The following is a 19436-nucleotide window of genomic DNA, read 5'->3' as shown; positions in this document are numbered from 1 at the left end:
TAGATACAGCCTAAGTCTTGGGTGGGTTTTAGAGTGAAAGATGTGTATTTGGATGCTTTTCTGTCTTGTGCCTTGCTAGACTTTGTTTATAAAAGTTTACACTGGACTCCTGGCGTAGGTGTCTCTTTCATGCTTATTGGACTCTAAGGCAGAGTCCACAGAGTGGAGCACAGAGGTAATTGTTGAATTCAACCATGAAAACTGCTATTACTTGGTTTCTCTGTGACATCTGTTATATCCTGTTGCGTGTGTAATGAGAGGTAGATTTTGTTTCATTTTAAAATCTGCTGGTGAGCTTGAATAGTATCTAAAATAGTTGATGGCTCATCAAAACACATACAAAACCCATGCTTCAGTTTTGCTCAATGCAAAATCGTCTTCTGAAGGTGTAGCAAATTAGTGTTCTATAGAGAGACGGATTCCATTTCCAGACTATGTTAGAGGCAAAGCAGTGAGTAGGTATGTCAGGCAGACTAATCCCTCGTGGATTAGAAAAGGAAGATGTTAATCGAATAGGAAAAGTGGGAAGGTGGATTTATGGCTACCTGGATACAAACGTTAGCAACTTCTAGTTTCGTTTACAGGTAGTGTTTAATTTCAGCAGACTTTCCCGTGAACTCTACTTTCTCCAATCCAAGTCATGCTCGTGTCTTCATGGGAGATTACATACCAAGCACAAATGTAGACAGTGACGTGCAGGACTGGAGCATGCATTGCGGCAGATCTGAAGTTAACGTCAGGGCATGAGGCTGAGGAAGCTGGACGCATCCATTTTCTCATCCGGTATGACCCCTTGCATATGTGTTCCTGCTCACACTCCTGTAGCCATGAGTTTTACAGTGTTCTGTCTTCCTCATCAACAGGCCAGATGGATCTAGTCTTGCTTACCACCCACTCCCGTGCTGTATTATTTATTGGCATTTGTCAGTCCCAAGCACTTATATTTCAACAGAAAGTAACTATTCAGTTGAATGCTATAGTGTTTTTGTAATCCGTTATCCATTTAATCAAATTTGTCTTCTGTTCCTCACTAAAGGTCATGTCTGTGGTGTATTTAAAGCCCAGAGTGAACATGCTTGCATGTTCAAAAGCCTTGTTTTTCAAACAACGTGGATTTTTCCCTGCTCTGAAAGCTGACAAACATCTTGGTGTTCTCGTTGAAATTTATTTTTATGCTGAGGAAACAAACTTCATTGTAAAGGGAGATACACTTAGGCAGATGTTGATGGGGAATGAAGGAATCAGAAAGGAATGGGTTATTCAGCTTAACAATAACTTGGATTTCTTTTTATTCTGTACGTAACCTTGATTCCATGTAACTTCTTCTCTGGCTACTGCTGCTGCTGTTTTTGTCAGTTTTGCTAGAGGTTGGCATACAGATTCAGTCTTTGATGCACAATATATGTGAAAGTAGGCCTTCCAAAAGTTGCAGTAGTGTGTGCTAAGCATCAGCAACTGGAACTTGGCCCTCATATTGCGTTGAAGGGGTGCCATTGTATTCTCTAGTTTCTTGAGTGTTATCCTGATTTGGAGAAATACCACCTTAGCCAGAGGAACCCCGTATCTGAAAAACTGTCATCTCATCTATGTATATGCTGCATAATCTCAAACTCAGCCTTAAGCATGTGACAACCATCACTCTGTTAAAAATCCCTTTTGTTAACCGTCTTTGAAATTAGCCTGTTTTTGTGGCAGCGGATGAGGACTCCAAAACTGGCCTGTTTAGGTTCTGTCTTGGTTCTGTCATAACTTCTGACTAAATATGAATAAGACAGGAAGAAAAAGTTACATAGACATTTAGCAACTCAACTGTACCATTGAGCAGTTTTCTAATATAAATAAATGGTATGCATTTGAGATGTTTTGTTAAACCTCTGTGTTTTGTCTCAGGCTAATGTCATAATCTCTTTCAAGTGAAGGATTGTCTTTTTAGATAAACAGCAAAACCCCTTTAGAAATGAAGCCCTGATTTAGTTGACACCTACAAATTTATTACAAAATAAAAATACTTCAAACATCCTTCATTTAAATTGTTATTTGAAGATTTATATTATTGCACTGAGTTGCTATGGTGGCACTTGCAATTTACATTTCTGCCTGGAAAGCTTACAGAGAAAAAAATATGAATGCCAAACGTCAGAAAGTAATGATTTGTCAAGTTTTGAAACGTACTACAGAAATATCAACTTAGGCAAATATGTGCGGATGAACTCCGGCATGCTGCCTAGAGCTGAGGGTTCCAGACTTGGGCGAACCTTCACTGTGCAGAGGGCGTGGGGATTGGGAGCTCCAGGGTGCTTGGCATCCCAGGAGCTAGTTCTACTCGTACTTTAACTTCATGCTGTGTTGTAGGGGTCCCAGAAGGGCAGAGATCTTGTATTTGAACGGGAGGTGTTAGCCCTTGCAGTTGTTTACTGTTGAGCCACATACGTGGAAGTCGTGAGTTCATAAGCAAGTGAAGCATCCTCATGTAATTCCTCGGTCCTTGGCCACAAGGTACTCCACAACCTGAAGGATGGATGAGCTTTGGGGATGGTCCCGTCAGTGTCAGGTCCATCACGAAGGAGCGGTGGCAAAACAGTCAATAATCAGCGTCTGTTAAAGAGGGATTGTATCTGGGCTTGTAAACGCTGAGGTTGGTTCTGAAATGGCAAAAGGAAACATCTGTGCTTTGGTACCCATGAGCTAGACTGAGAGGCTGAGCACTCGGAAACATAACGAGAGGGTAAAAGGAAAGCTCGGAAACGTAGACAGTAAAGGCAAAGAAATGTAGAAGTTACTATTTAAACAGTAGATTCTTAAAATGTAGTATTATTAAAAGGAAAATGATTAAAAATTGATTTCATACTTTCAAAGATCGTTTTGCACAGCAGTGGGCTCAACTGACTTGAAAGTGGGCTAAAGCAAGTTTCAAAGAAAAGCGTTGGGAACCTTTTCTAGTGCCTAACAGAAATAACGCATTAAATCTGACTTGAAAATGCCTTGTTCAGCTAGTGCTCGTAATACCATGCTGAGGGCGTTTTTCAGGATGAGTCTGAGGTTAAGAAAAACACCTATTGAATAACTAGTGCCACTTACTTCAGCACTTGAGTTTTCCTCAGAGGTCTTCCGTCCAATTACTGACCAGATCCAGTGATATTTAACTTATCAGATCTGACAAGAGCTGAACCCAAGGTAGAATGACTGCTTAAACATTTATTTGTGTCAATGACACGTTTAAAACTCTCTGCTCTGTCTAAATATTTAAAGGAAAATATAAAGAGGAAAATGTAATGTGACATAAGAGGAAATGAAAAACAACCTTACTTGTTGAGGACATTCACTGCACACAATTGCTGTCTTCTGAATACCTGTTATTTTGGCAGAAATTGAGGGGAATGAAGTCCTAAATATCATGTTTGTCTGTCTCTTTTTAACAAAAATGATTTTTACAATGGCAAGTGGATCTTTTGCTGTCAAAATCACAGAATAGGACAACAGCCAGGATCTTTAGGAACCTCTGAATCTGAAGCTCTTGATTGTAAAGCTTACATCTGAAAATGAAGAAATAATGAAGATAAATATATACTTAGTAAAAAGAAGTTGCAGTGTTGTCCAGATCGGAGAGCTTAAATGTGTTGACTGCTTGTTAAAGTAGACTACATCTTAAGAACAAGCTGCAATAAGCTTTCTGCGTGGAGAAGCAGAGTATAAAACAAAATCTCCAAAACCCCTTTTACTGGGTAATTCAGAATAAAGCCAAATTTCAAAATTCTCCGTAAAGCAGATCTATATTTTCCATGGGTAGATGATAGATTTTTCTACAGTAAATATACATTTTTCATAGTAGATATCCTTTGTTGTCAGTTTACGTGTATTTAAACTAGTGTGAGCACTTTCCAAAGTAATACAGAACATGTGGGCTTCCAGTATATAAGGGATGCTGAAAATTTTCTTCATCAGTGAACTTTTCCTAGAAAGGAGCTTATTAAATTCAGAGATTTCTCTATGTGGATCATCAGTGATGTCTGGGGGGGATGAGAGAACAATGGAACTCGGAATGCGTGCATATATCATGCTCTTAGCAACACGTTCTCTGTTGGAACCTGACACTTATGTTTGCAAAAGCAAACCCACTCTAAATTAGTTTGCAGTTAATTGGCTGTGAAGGGAAATGCACCTTGCCAAAAAGGATTTGAAATATGAAGCAGTTTGGATTTGTGAAGAAGTTGATGGCTGTACTTGAAGAATCACAGGCTCTTTCCTGGGCATCTGGGAAATAATGTGGTTCATAATCTCCAGTGCTTTCACAAATTCCGTTATTTGGCAAGAGGGGCATCTACTTGCTGTCATCTACTTGAAGATTGATTTTAGAGGGGCAGTCGTAGAATGTATGTTGGAGCTGTTCGTTTGCAGTTGAGGAAAGAGATTTCATTAGTTCAGTAGTGTTTTGAATATGCGACGGAGAATAACAGGAGCTAACAGACACAATAAGATCTTTCTTTCTGTTTTTCCTCCTGTGACTCAAAATGGAATGAATGGTCACGTGTGTAACAGTGGTTAGTGTTTAGGTACGTCCTTCCATGTCTCTGTGGTCTTTCCAAATATTAGTGGAGAAAGTCTCATAGTGGGCCGGTGAAACAGGTGTGGTAGAGATGGATATAAAAAAAGGACAGGTTGACTCATCCAAGGTCACACAACCAGTCAGTGACAGAGCTGGGATTTGAACCAAGCTCCTGAATCCTTTTTGCATGTCTGACTACAAGATCGTGCAGTCTTTGCTGAGATCCATGAAAGGAAGAGTTCCTTCTGTGACCAAGCCGTAGAACAGTAGGAGCTCCATCTTCAGAAACCAGTGATGAGTCTCTGGAACTTTCAAGACTTAATTTCATTGTTAGTATTTCCATGTGCCGGCTTTTAATAGATGTACTTCGACTTTCCAGGATAATACATGTTTCACCAGATTGCACTGTGTGGTTGAGAATTATCATAACCTCTTCCTCATGTGCCACGGCCAGAAGATAAGAGGGGCTTCCCATTTTCCATGAAGGATCATCACAATTTTTCTATATAGATCTTTTTGACAAGCAAGAGTAGTGTTCAGGAAGATACTCTGTTCAGTCACATATCAACTGAGTAGGTATAAGTAGGTAAGAAAGTAACCATAATAGATCTTTAGTGAAATGAGAGCACAGGGTTTCTTCCCCTTTGAGAAAACAGAGGATGAATGTAAATCGTGATTAATTCTGCTGAATGGCTAAGGAGCTAACTGTGTGGCTACAATGGTAAGAGATGGGCTACCATAGCTACTAATAATGCAGCAGGTATTATTTTCAGTCAGTATCTAATTGCCTTAGAGGAACTTATTAAACTGAAGCCACTATTGTGTGAGGAACTATTCACGTAGAGTATCTCCAGAGTGATCAAGATGATCCTGCTGTGGGCTACAATAGAGATCAGTAAATGGGAAGAGTGGTTTTGTGAGGAAGCTGACATTTTGAGAGCTCAATTGGTCTGAGCATTGTTCTGTATTTTAGTAAGATGTTAATAGCAGAAATAACGTCTGATTCTCTTTTCAAATATTTGAATACCCACTCCAGAAATCACCCTTGCATTCAGCGTAACAAGTATCTTTCACTTCTAGATTCTTTGAAAGCACCACCTAAAGCTCCTTCTAAAGCTTCTTCTTGAACATCTCTCAAAATTTCTCTGTAACATTGTTTGGTTGCCATTTGTGATCACCACAGCTTGAGGTATGAATTAGTTTAATGAAAACAGGACCTATATTCCATCCCAGAGAATGTCCAGTTCTCATTAATACTAATGGATGCTACACATTTGCGCTGATAATAACCTTACAGGTTTTATGGCCTAGTGATTTACCACTTATGCAAGATGTTACTAGTTTTACGGAGTGGGTGCTATCTTAGCATTTCATGTGAGAAACACACAGGCTTGCAGCTGGACAAACCCCAGTGGATTCAATAAAAGAAAACTTTCTTCTCCTTGGCCAATAGAATGCTAAAAATTTGCATCACCAGAGGAGATTTTAGGAGTGGAGGCTCTGGAGATACGTCTTTCAGCAAAGGGTCCTCATTTGGATCTGCTCTGAAAGGAAACCAGGCCCATGCTCAGCTTGTTTGCCTAACCAGGGTTAGCTGATGCTGATTAACTTGCCTATGAGGTGAAAGCGGGAAGTTTTTTGGGTACCCTTTTCTTAGGGAGTTGGAAAACTTGACTGTGAATTATCAGTGAATTCACTTTCAATAATTATTCTGCGAATTATCTCTTATTTCCAGGTAAGCTTTTTTGCTCGGTGGGGTACTTCTTACAGCGGTTTGCTAGCAACTGCAGTTCTTATTGTAAATGGAGTAGTATAACAAATTACTTAAAATCCAGGTGTGAAGGTATCAGTAGCGGATATTTTAATGTTATTTTGAGGCAATTCTTTAAAGAACATATGCAGTGCTCTTGGTTGTAACATTGAATTCATCCCTCTCAATAAACGTGTACCAGAACACTTAAATGGTTATGGTCATTGTCCTGTTAGCTCAAATCTAATTAAGAACTACGAAGATGATGCCACTTTCCCTTCAGCTCTTTTAGCAAGGACTAAGGGACTGAGTGCTGCAGAGGTGACTATTCGACACATTGGAAAAACAGTTTAGAGAACTACTTTTTTGGGTTCCTACCTTCAGCTCCTCCAGCTGGTCGGTGAGTGGTGGAAGTGCCATCTTTGGCCTAAAGTTCGTAATATATAACTCTTAATGGCTTATCACTTAATCTGTGATGGTACGGTACATCACCAGAAAGGAGAATATAGCAATGTTAAGTTTAAATAAGCTTTACAGGTAAAGACAAAAGAAGGCTATGCCGATCGTCACCCCACATTTCCTGCCCCTTTGCATCTTGGTCGTGTTTTTCACTAGAGAGGAGGAACCGTGGCCATATATATGTTCTCACGTGAGAATTTGTGTTGCAAAGTAATAGCCTAAAAAATATTTTACATTAAAACAGAGCAGATTGCTTATGGCAACTCTTGCATAATGAAGGAACACAATGAAGAACCGCAGTTCATACTGCTCTTCAGGTCTGTTCTATTTTCATAGTTTTTTTTAAAAGTAGAAAATTGCATAGTATAATTACAAGTTCATTTGCATTCATATTACAAGCTGTGAGCTCGTACAGTCTTTTATATTTAAAAAATATTGTTAGCAAGTGTGACTTGCATCCATAAATTTCAGAAACGGGAATGAAGTTGACACTTACTCAAAGTCCCTCTTCTTCTTAGTCAACAGCCAGCACCCTTCTTGTAAAGTGCAGGACCTCAGTGAGGCTGGTGACATGGTAAATGCAACTTCATTTTATAGTGTAACGGGCAAGAGTGTAGAGCAGTTTTTTATTTACTCTTTCCCCAACAAAAATATACGCCTTTTGGGAACTGAGGATCAGCAATGTTTTATTGGACTTAATACTTCTAGACGAGCATAGCCACAACTCATCTAGAGGATGCTGTCTATCCTTTCTGAATGGAAAGCTGACTTCTCTTACTTTATTTTTTCTTAAGTTCTTTGTCTTCCTGAGATGGCAAAGTTCTCACCAATAGGAAATACTGCTGCAGTTAAGTTTACTACTAGGATTTGATTTTTTTAATCCACATTAGAATAATTTGGTTCAATTGATAATCCTGCCTTTCATTTCTGCAATAAATGGAATTGAAGGAACAGGTCTGTAGTGAAAGTCTCCATTCCACCAACTGCTTCCATAAATGTGGTTATGACTTTTGAAGTGCATTTTTGTTACATCGTAAAGGTTGTTAGATGACTTTATGCTTAGTACCTAATGTGCTATGAAAAGAAGAACAGAGGAAGATGAAGCTGAAAATATTTGAGAATGTTATTGGATCTCTGCGCGCCCTTTAAGTCAATCTGTTTGCTCAGCCTTTCCCTCTGCTCTTGGATGGGCGCTCCCTGCCCTGTTAAGCATGTTGCCACATTGGTTCAGATCTCCTGCCTGTCAGCTGGAGGGGAAATAACCTGTAGACATCTTTCTACCTTGTGAGCATCTTGGTGATCACTCCTTGACTGTCATCTCGAAGAGTGTACATCAGCAGTTAGATATTTGCGTGCCCGGCATAACATCTCGCTCGTAATTTCTGATCAGATCGGATACTCGGTAATGGTTTGAACCCTCTTCTCTGTCAGCCGAAGGAGACGCTGCCACTCAGACCCGGGAAGTGAATCAGATCTGCCTGGAGCCTGCAAAAAGCTTTTCTTTTAGTCATTTACCTCAGTTAGCTAGAGCAGAGCTGCTTTTATGCCTTGATTGGAGATAATACCAGTGAAATAGCAATAACCTCGCGAATGGACTTCTCTTCTGTATGTAAATCCTTTCAGGAAGTGCATGACAGCCTCTGTTTTCTATGGGGCTCCGTTTGTAAAGAAGCTGTTATCACAGAATAAGTTTAATGGGTCGTGAATTTTGTGTTGAAAGGCGAGTCTCTCCATGACTTCTGATCTGCCTGCAATAGACCTATTGGCTCGGCAGCAAGTGCATTAGGCTAAATATGCTTCCTCCATTGACTCTGAAGGTAACAGCCCTAAATGCCTCATTAAATTTTCATGGGTGACTGCGAGAAGCCATGAGAAAAACACCACGCTGGTAACGGTGTGACGGCGGGGCCCCCCGTGTATCCCCCCCCCCCGCGGTGTGTGCCACACGGGCCGTGGGCCACCAGCCCCCGAGCGGGTCGGGGTGGTGGTGGTGGGGGGGTGTCAGCCCGGCCGCGGCCGCTCTGTGCGGGGACGGAGCCCCGCGGCTGCGGGGGACGGGAGCGGGGGGAGACGCGACCGCGTTCGCGGCGCCGTGGCCGGGTTTCACGCGTGGGCAGGGGCCGGCGGGACGCCCTGCCTAACCCACTGACCGCCCCCCCCCACCCCCGGGCAAGCCCGTTTTTCCCGACACCGCTGGATGCGGGAGCCGGGCGGCGCTGAGGCGAGTTCGGCGGCGGGGCCGCCAGCCGCTCCCTCAGACTGGGGCTACCGCCGAGGCGAGTGACAGGTTGGGGGCGAGCGGGCGCGCCGTCGTCCCCCCCCCCCCCCTCCCGTCCCCCTTCTCCCTGCCCAGCTGCACCAACGGCACCGAGACCCCCAGCCCTGGCAGAGAAGGAGGAGGAGGAGGAGGAGGAGGAGACCGACCCCTCATCAGCAGCTTCCCTCCGCCACACACCTCCCCCTTTCCCCTCCCTCTGGCCTCAGCGCCGCGCTGGCGGGGGCCGGAGAGGGCAGGCAACGCGGGAAGGCGGCTCTCCCAGCATGGACGAGCCATGTGTATCCTAAGGAATAACAGCAGCTGCTGCGCCCACGATGGGGAGCAGAGGAATGCCAGGAGGAGAGGGCTCGCTGGGGCAGGTGAGGGCGCCGGCTCCCTTCTCCTTTCGGCGGCCGGGGGAGGGGGGGCGGGGAGCGGGCGGCTGCGCCCCGGGGGAAGCCCCTCTCCCCGCAGGAGGCAGGGGAGGGCAGCTCTCTCCAGAGGAAGTTTGGGGGTTTTTTTGCCCCCCTTCTCCGCTCTCTGCCGTCGCCCGGAGCGTGGCGGGGGAAAGGGCTGACATCTCCTACGAGTCGCGGGAACTTGCCGGCTTGGAGGGGAGCGGGGGTGGGCGGCTTTCCCTCTCCCAGCCGAGTCGCGGGGCAGAGGCGGCTTCTTTCACACACACCCCCCCCCCCTCATCCCTCACCAGCCCGGACTCGCTGTTCCCTGAGGGGGGGGGCAAGAAAAAAAACCAAAAACCACGAAAGGGGAACCCCCAGACTCGGGGCGGCTGCGGGATTTCCATCGCCGCGGCCCGCCGGGGGGTTCCCGGGGCTGCTCCCGCTTTCAGTAGCTCCGGCGGCGGCCGTGCCCCGCTTCCCTCGGCGCGGTCCGGGCAGGGGGGGGGCTGTCAGGGCCCGGCCCCCGGTCGGGAAGCCCGGCGGCGGTCGGGCTGCGCCGTCCCCGGGAAGGTGCGGCGGTGGCGGGAGACGCCGCGCTGAGGAGCGGCGGGGAAATGGCGCCTGGAGCTGCGGGGCCGCTGGCCGGCGTGCGAGGGGGGGAAGGAGCCGGGGCCAGGGACCCTCCTCGGGAGCCGCCCGTCCGGTCCTCGGCCGGGAGCCGCCAGCCCTCGCCATCCCGCTGGCTGCGGCCGAGGAAGGGGGTGTAAAGCGAACGGTGGCTTTATGGGGTGCTGTAGGTTCACGTGCCTCTCCTTTGCAATTATCTTGGGGGGGGGGGGGGGAGGGAACCAGCCAACAAAAAAAAATAATCCCTGATCTGGATGTTTTGGGTGCTTTTTTTTTTTGTTTTTGTGCAAAACCACCGTGTCACCAGCAACGTTTTAGCAGACACCCACGGATTAGTTAAAGTTGAAAATTGCTCCTCGGCTGCCGTCTGTGGGCAGGGGCCGGCTGCCAGCCGGGACAGGGACAGTCGGGACAGACCCTACGAGGACCGACAGGACGAGCATGGGGCTGTAAACTCCCCGGGAGCCAGGGCCACCTCTTTCTTTTGTGTTTTGCAGGGTGTTTTCACACCATGGGAGCTCATATTCATGACCGGCACATTTGAAATGCCTCTATGAATGGTAAAGTAGTGAGGTAGGGAACTGGGACCAGTGTTCATCTGAACAGTAGATAACAAAGCTTGTTTCTGGTTTGGACAGTCATGGAGCTTGCAGATGAGTGGGAAGTTTTTGATTTCCATACGAACTTCTGTTTTGTTGTACGTTTCAAACCGATTAAGTTAATTTTTAGGTCTTGCCCCAAAGTAGTTTTAAAAGCAAAGTCCTTAGAACTCTCTGCCATTTGTCTAAATTCTGAATGCATGTCTGAAGCATTTAATCATGTTTATTGTTTTCAGCCACTCAAATGGAATAAAAATTACTTATCGTTGATGAAGCTTATCTTGCAAGCTGTTTCACAGTATGTTTCCGTTGCAAGACACAGCACTGTGTTAAAGTACTGATGATTGTATTGTTTATTGTTCTTTCATTCTCCACCCTCACCCCCCCATAATGCCAGTACCAATCTGTTCCTTACTACTATACTCAAAAATAACGGAAAAGCAAGTTTTCACCAGTTAGTTTGATATTTCTACTTGTATCTGAGATTTACATCTTTTATATTTGCTCTTACGCTATTTTTCATTGTGTGTGCTAAAGGCAGATGATATATTAAAAAAAGGAGTTAAGGTGCAAAGCTAGAAGATGCTTTCAAACTCTTGAAATGAAACTTCACAAGGAATTAGTGCTGGATTCATAGTCATTGTTTGTTTCTTTAGGCACATACATAACACCTTCCTGAAACATAAGTTTCTCTGCCCCTTTGTAATTACCACTTTGTTTCATTGCACATTTAAAATGCAGCATTCACGTTGGTCTGGAAGTTCAGATTTATTGTTTGGAGGGTTTTGATAGAGGCGCTGATCTCGGACTATACCTCATAGGTGATTTTGCTGCACTTCAACAGTGTCTCAGCACAGTGATGGAGGACACCATCATGTTTTCTTGTAGGATTACCTTTGGGACTTTAGTGACTGCACACATCAGTGGTTTCATCTTAGGAGGATTGAAATTGATTTTCTTCTTTTTTTTTTTTTTTTTAAGCTCAGCTAGTGAAAGACCCTGTGTATGTCCTTTGACCCGTGGCCTCACATGATGAAGTGACACCAATAGTGGAGGATGTAGACTTGAAGTAGCTGCTACTAGGGCTTCAAAAGTAGAGGTACCAGGGTGAACACATTGTCCTGGTGGCAAGCCTGCTTGGTTCTTTGGTCAAGGCACAGTTTTTTAAACATATGTTGGAAGACCCCTGCATAGATGTACCAAAATAATTTTAAACCATGAACCTTGTGATTCTTTTTTAATACTTTTGAAATCTCCTTGCTCAAGCAAAACACAGGAAGATTGACCTTTCCGTCTCATCCGTAACAGGCCTGTTTTCTTTTAATATTTTAGATTTCAAGTTTTGCAAGATAGTTATATTGAATTTAGCAACAGCCAAGCTACCCAGTTAAATATTGGTTGGGTGGGAGAACTTCTATTTTTACAATTGTGTTTACATTTTAAAGTGATAGCAAATACTAGTAAAGAGGACCAAGATTTTCTAGACTTCATAGTTCAAATTAACTTTCCCAGTCAATATTTAGTCAAGATCTTGATGGTTCAAGTTAACTGTCCAAGTCAATGTTTAGTCAAGGTAATGACTTGGTTTTTATAAACACTACCTAAGCATTCTTGCAAAATTAATCAGAGTTGCTGGATCACAAGACGTGTGCTCAGCCAGTTACTTAGGAATGAAAGTACGTTATTACTTGGTCTCTCATATGTCCTATACTCTTTGGTATTATTTCAGCCTTGCCTTCAGCCCGTCTGTGTCTTCATTCTTACAGTACTAGTTCTATCTTTAAATCATTTACCTGCCTGGTGGATTTGTGAGATAAAGTCAGTCAGGTAATATCCTGTGTTTATGGGTAGGAAGATGAGGTGCGGAGATGCCAGGTGCTGGCTTTGGGAAGTGTGAAGCCTTGCAATGTGATTGCAGCAGCAGCGACATTCACGTATGTAGTTCCAAGAAAGTTTTTCAGGAGCCTGTGCTGAGGACCCATCTCCTCCTACAGTGTGCAAGAAGAGGTGGGCACTTGTGATACAGCAATCGTTGGGTAAAATATGAAAACAGTTTTGGTGTCTGGGACAAAAACGGTGAGATGGAGTATGTCGGTACTTGCAGCGCTAGATTGAAGCATATGTGATGTGGGAAAGGACTGGAAATCTTTATCACAGTTATTCCTTTCTTAGGGGAATCTTCGTTCTTCCAGATTGTCACTTGAGTCCCTTCAACTGGCACTAAAAACACAGTCTGGACTTCAGTTGTGCCAGTGTTTTTTTCTTTCTTTCTCTCTCTCTCTCTCTTTTTTTTTTTTTTTTTAATTGTACCACTTGCAAATGCATTCCATGCAATTACATGGGTATTAGAGTAGATACTCATTAGGATTTTACTAATCTGAACCTCAAGTGCTGTTCTGCAAATTTGCCAGCCTTTGTAAGGGAGTGCTTGACTTCATCAGCTGCACTGTTTTATTATGAGTATTTTGATACAGTAGAATGAAAAGCATATATTCTAAACCGAGTAATTAATCAGACTTAAACATTTTCATTTTCATACTTTGACTTGTCACGTAGAGAACCTGCAACTCTGTATTTTGCCCTTAACACTAGATTTTGCCCCGTCTAGCCACAGCAAAATTACATTTCACGGTGCTGGTTTAAGAATTTCATCCATGAATCAATCTTCCATTTCTGTTTTTCTGTTTAAAGGTGGCAGAATTGTCACAACTTAGAAAAAGTGAGTAAACCCAGTACCATGAGTTACAGGAAAGCTGCCATGTTACTGTGTGCAACCTCGTCTGCGTATCGTATCTTAAACAGCCATCAAATACATTTCAAGTGTTACAGATGTAAGAAGTGTTCATTGGTTTTAAAGGTGCAGTATGAAACTTACCATTCTTCTGTTTGGAAAGGGCTTTCAATTGTTTAAGCAACAAACACCATAAGAACTTGTAAAGTAAAACCGGTTGTAGTGAAAAGCCCATGCCTGCGTTTATTTTCAGGGGTTCAGTCGCACACACAAATCCTCTGTCAGAATCTGCTCGCCTGAGCCTCGCTGGTTATGGTGGGGTCTGCGCAACCGGTTTTCGGTGGCAGGTCTGTTTCAAGATGCGTGCCGTTTTGAAGAACCAGATCAGAGAGAGACCTGTCAGCTTTTGTCTCTTGATCAGTATATTGCTTTTTGAGGAGTTAAGAGTGAAGCTGGTACCCTGGGATGGCCAGTTGTGTGGCTGTGCAGCTGCAGAGGCTGTAGGCTCTTGTGTCCCCAGCTGGGGGGGAAGCAGTTATCAAGGACCTAGTTCTTTAGACTCAGCTGCATGTCCTAACCAAATCTGACTCCAGTAGAGCAGCAGGACTGCTGAAGGTCACATCTTGGTCTGACTCAGTCCTCTTCAATATGTGAAGTAGCTGGCATGATCTTATGGCCCTTGGAGGTATGAAGATTTAGTTTTAATTGCTTATAGAGTCAGAAAGGATGATCATAGAATGGTTCGGGTTGGAAGGGACCTTAAAGGTCATCTAGTTCTACCCCTCTGCCATGGGCAGGGACCCCTTCCACTAGACCAGGTTGCTCAAAGTCCCATCTGACCTGGCCTTGAACACCTCCAGGGGATAGCGCATGATAACTGTGGGTAAACTTTTAGAAGTACAATGTTCCTGAGCCCAAGAAGCCTGCCGGGCAGAGTTTCCAGCCTGTAATCCTTTGCAGTTTCTACAGGTAGTGCTTCTCCTGTCATTCCATTACTGTTGGTTTAATGAGGATGCATAAATTTTTGCTTTTCATAAGGATATATGCAACATAAAATAGGGCAGTTTAATACCTAAGTACACAAAAGCACTTGATGATTTTTTTCTGTATTGAATTTTGTATATCTCTGTGTACGGATACATGTATGTATGTGTTATATTTACGCAAAGATTCATTAGCTGCTCTTTTTATTATATCAAGATTTCTCAAGTCTCCAGATATTGTCAAGCAGTTACGCTGAGAGATTCCCCCCACCCCACCCCTCAAATAGTGATTACTCTTGTGGGTAGAAGAGCATCAGTTTCTTGAGAGTCTTTGCAATTCCCCAAGCCTGAAGGCAAATGAATAGAAATTTAGTGGACCACCTAGTTCTTGACACAGAATTCTCCGAAGAGGAGTCTGACCTAATTTATATTGTATTGAATCAAATAATCCTATCATGCATGTGTGCTTGCCGTTTTGTTTTCTCTTAGCAGGCATATTGCTGTCTTGCAAAAAACTTCAGATTTAGATGTTAGACAATGTCCCTGTGGTTTTAGGAGGTGCTTTTCCTCAGTGAGTAGTTACCAGAAAACTACATTTAGAGGGCATTTGTGAAAAGGCAGACAATCAAGGCATAATACAGAGGCTGCTAGAATTATTCATAGCTGGATGTGAATGTATCATTGTTTAGTATTGCGGGTAATCAAGAGTCCTCTAGTACAAAGTCCTCCTATTATTACTAAAGGTGGAGCTGGAATCTCCCCCAAATCCTTTTTGTAGCAAAAATCAGTATAAATATCTTTGTTAGTGCGATAGGCATACCGGTAGGTGTGATTGCTGCATTTTGTCTTTGCAGAGTTGCTGATGATAAGTGGTACTGAGTGTATTTGTTGGGGCCAGCATGCTTTGAAGCTAATTGGGAGCTGATTAGCATCCAGGCACTGCAGTTGTTGCCTCTTAAAGCAATTCCTGGTGCGCAAATCCCTTTTCTGGTGTTATTCTCTAGGTAGTAGGACCCACCAGTCTATCCATTAGGTCCCAAGATACTCTCTGAAGCTTATCAATCGGTCTACGTACGTTCATGTTTTGGGAAGGAACTTTTTTAAACCTGCACAGTCTTATTCTTGGGAAGCTTAGGAAAGTTGTGAGTCTGTGGAAATTCAAGATCATGGCAACAGTTCTTTGCTTTTAGAGTGAGTAGGTGTCCCAGCTGCAGGACTCTTACTCAGTGTCAATCAGGGAGGTTTTGCTTTATCTCTTTTGACGAGAGTGGCTTTTTTGCTTAGAAGTGTATCTCTTCTCTTTTAAAATGTAGTGTTTAAAACCTTTTGGCTTTCCAGTTAGAGATTGTTTTCCACTTTAATTTCCTCCACTTTCATTTTAGGACAGCTGGGCATAAACACCTCTTTAGCATGGGTGAGTGATTAGCGAGTTAATAGGTTTGACAGGCACTGGGTGACTCTTCTTGGTTTAGGTCTCTGCAAAATAAGAAAGGTCTGTCGTCTTTTCCAGCTGTGGAACAAATTGTATGAGGTTACGCTTTTCTTGGACTGTGTGTGGTCAACACGAGAGAGAACAGAACAATGCACTGTACAGTGTTCTTAGCCCCTGTAAAGGATATTGGAAACCAAAAGAGGTTCTTTGATGGACCCTTCCCTAATTCCCACAGTGTCACACTGTTACAGTTTTTCTCTTCCAGCTGTCTTTTAAGATTCACAACATACTTAACTAGGAAGAAAATCCACAGTCTGAAGATGATTTGTTACAAACCTTAAAAATAATATTTTTTTAAAAGGCAAAAAAAATACATACCGAACAATTAATGGGTATCAAGAGTATCACTTGATGTAACTTTTAAATTGTACTACATGATTTGAATGGACACTTTCCAGTAAGCGCAAAAAGTTCCTAAGTTGCAGTGGATCCTGCAGTGTTGCTGTATTCAAGTCATGGGAAAATTTCTTTTTCATTGTATCTGCACATCTGGCTTCATACCTGTACTCATACCAACTGTTGTTCCTCAAAAGTTGACTCACTAACACAGAGTGTAAAATAGCTTTTTTTAAACATATGGCTGTCTTAGTTGTACCTACCAAAAATAATTTTATCAATTAATTGAAAGGTTTACATTAGATTATTGACATTTGTAGCTTCACATTTAGAATTCAGAAATGCAAAGACTTTAAATATGCCCATTTGAAAACGAAGAGCTCGAATTACTGGGGATCCAATTGATGCAATACACGTTTCTTCTTTTTCTTTTACATAACTGTCTTCTAACCTACTGATGGATTGGTTACTTAAAGAATAGCAGGAATCCTATCGGTTGTTTCTCAACCTAAAGGATTATAATTTTTTTTTTTCAGTACTTGAAGTAACTGAGGGGGAAAAAATGGAAGTGATCTCTGTACATCGTACAAAGAAAAAGTTTCGTTTCTGTTCCTCGTTACTTGAGAGGCAGCTCTTAATAAACTATGCTAAAATGACAGAGAAAAAGAGCACTTCGTCTCGCTTCACCTTCCTTGGATTTATTCAGGTGCCTCAAGTAGTTCCTGAGATCGAGCCAGAATGAAGAGATCCAAGCCGGCAGGATTCGGTGCTCCCGCAGAAGCAGACAGCGTGTTAAGTAATCTGACAGCATTTCCAGGACCTGTCAGTCTCTGCCTGGAGACTGGCCATAACAGTTCCATTGGCATGTGCTTTTTGCCAGATTAACATGTAGTAGGTCACTTGAATTCTCCCCTTATTGAGTTCGTACCTTTTCTTTAATTCTCTCTCGCAGTAATCTGTCAGTATTGATGGGAGGAAAGAAAAGCTTTCGCTGGATTCAGGACGGTGGGTGTTTTTAACGGGTAGTTAGTTTGAAGAATTTCAGTTTCATCGTCTTTTATATTTCCTTGTATAACCTTTACCAATCAAATAATTTGTAGCGTATCCTATTTTGCTTGTGGCTATGGTGGTGTAGGAGAGTCTGCTTCCTTGATCTTTGCTAGCTCTTGAAGTTAACGGTGATGGGCTGCGAACGCTCCCATAGCTTGGACTTCAGTGCATTGCTGGGAATTTCCAACTAGCTACATGATTAAACCAAGCATAACGGTAATTAGGAAAAAACCAAAATACTTTTAAACTTTAATGCAGTCCAGCTGATATTCATGAAACCGTACTGCTATTTAGCTCGTCAACAGTCAATGCAGAGAATATTTTAGTAATATTTCAATTTTCCCTTTCATTCCTTTATGTAACAAAATACACAGTTAAGTTAGTTTTATTGTTACTGCCTTTTATGCCAGTTTTGTTCAAGCTCTGAGGCGTATTAGCAAATTCAAACCTTTTAATGGCAAGATTGGATGACTTGTTAGGTGTTCCTGTCTTAACTGTAGCAGCTATACCACTAATATCAAGGGTCTTCCCAGTAGGTGGAGGGTTTTTTTCCCCCCTTTTCTAACATAATAAAGGTTTTCCCATGCTAGGATTTTCCTCCCTAAGTGTACATACATTTTTAAATTCGGTCAGTGTGCCACAGTCACGCTAGCAATATCGTTTGAAAATTTTAAGGCCCCTGTTTATTGTTTTAAAACACCTGGTAGTTGATTGCAATAAAGACTCCCCTTTTTAATTATGCCGTAATTAATACCAAACAAATCAATAGGAAGTGCTACTTCACACAGCATGTTGGCAGTTTGCTCAAGTTTAAAAACAGTAAAAAAAAAAAATGTCAGTGAGTTTAATAAAGGTTATTTTATGAATGGGTTGGTTTGTTTTTGTGGGTGCTGAAGTAATCAAATCCCAGATCATGGCTTCAGGACCGTTTTCCACCCACCATCCCTGTTTGACGGTTTTCATATATTCAGCCCCACTTTTCTTCCTTCTGAAAACAAGAGAAATAAAATGTTTGAGAAGTCCTAAAGAGGATAACAAATTGAATTGACCACTTACTGTTCCTGGCACTCAAATTTTATGATCCTTACCTCCCTAGTGATAGAGCGAGCTATTCAAAAGCACTGTGTGAGAGTCACAGCTGATGAAATTTGGTAAAGTTCTTTCAAATCGGAAGAACTACACTGATTTACATCAAATGAGGGCTTGTCCGCTGTTGCTATGTTACATTTGTAGCAAATGCTAATTGATTTTGGTGGATACAGATCCTCAGAGAAAAGTGAGAATTGTTATTGAGTGATTCCCACTGTGCCAAGCTTCAGTTTCTGGATTTCAGTGCAGGATGATCCTGGAGAGGACATGAAATCGGCTTTATGATGTGAAACAACACGAGAAAAATAATTCTGCCACAGCCGCAAAAATGGTCTGAGTCTTCAGCACTCACAATTTTGGGCCTGACAAAGAACAGCAAGTGATTTTCGTAAAGGAGATCTCTGTTTGCAGCTCCTTTTTTTTGTAGCAGGACTGTTGATCCAACAGGCTACTTATGTGTGGTTGGCCCATCTAAGTGTCGTGTTTCTCATGTTTCATTCTTGCATAGTTTTTTCTCTTGGGCTCTTGGGTAAGGTGAAGAGGTGGCAGAGACAAGACTCTCCATGGGATGGTTCTGTCACTCTGTCTTCTTTGTAGAAGAAACCTAGTTCGTCAGGTTATGCAAGATGCCCAGTCCTGACAGCTAAAATTTAGGTGAGAATAATCCTACTCTCAGTCACTGAATTCTAGTTGCCTTGCTTTTTCCAGACAGCAGAAATCCAGGGAAGCGGTTCGTGTGCATCAAACTTTGAAATATTGCTCAAGCCTCTGTAGAGAACTGTGTTCTTTATTGCAAAGATCATCTTTAGTTCAAAGACTAGATTGCAAATGACCCGTAAACATCGTGGGTGGCTGATTCTGCTAATCACTATTTTTAGATGGAACTTTTCGGTGGAGGTGGGAAGAAATACAGTGCAGAGAAGGAAAATAGTGCAGGTACATGTCATTTGGTTTGTGGATCCAATAACATAAGAGTAAGTTGTCTTGATGGGTAGTGTTGATTTTCTCATTTGTGGCTGGAAGTGTGCGCATAATTTGCATGTAGATAATGAGTAAAGCATCTGTAATACCAATTTTAACGTGTGTAATGGACTGCCTCTGAGATTTTTTTTTCTCATT

The 19436-nt window shown here is 42.6% G+C and overlaps 1 protein-coding gene across 8 annotated transcripts in view; it reads left to right on the top strand.

The window, feature by feature from the left end:
* DAB1 (DAB adaptor protein 1) overlaps nucleotides 1-19436 on the top strand; it is a 476209-nt gene that overhangs the window by 297438 nt on the left and 159335 nt on the right. The window contains exon 1 of one of the 8 annotated variants that reach the window (XM_074597937.1): nucleotides 9252-9389. The exons of 6 other annotated variants lie outside the window; for them this stretch is intronic. The gene's annotated coding sequence lies outside the window, so the exon portion shown is untranslated. Of the gene's footprint in view, nucleotides 1-9251; nucleotides 9390-19436 lie in introns of those variants that run through there. One more of the 8 variants, XM_074597938.1, reaches the window with a different exon arrangement.

Source organism: Larus michahellis, chromosome 8, assembly GCF_964199755.1.
Source record: "Larus michahellis chromosome 8, bLarMic1.1, whole genome shotgun sequence".
Taxonomy (NCBI): Eukaryota; Metazoa; Chordata; class Aves; order Charadriiformes; family Laridae; genus Larus; species Larus michahellis.
Note: the sequence above shows the minus strand (reverse complement) of the source record. Positions and strands in the feature narration are given on the sequence as shown.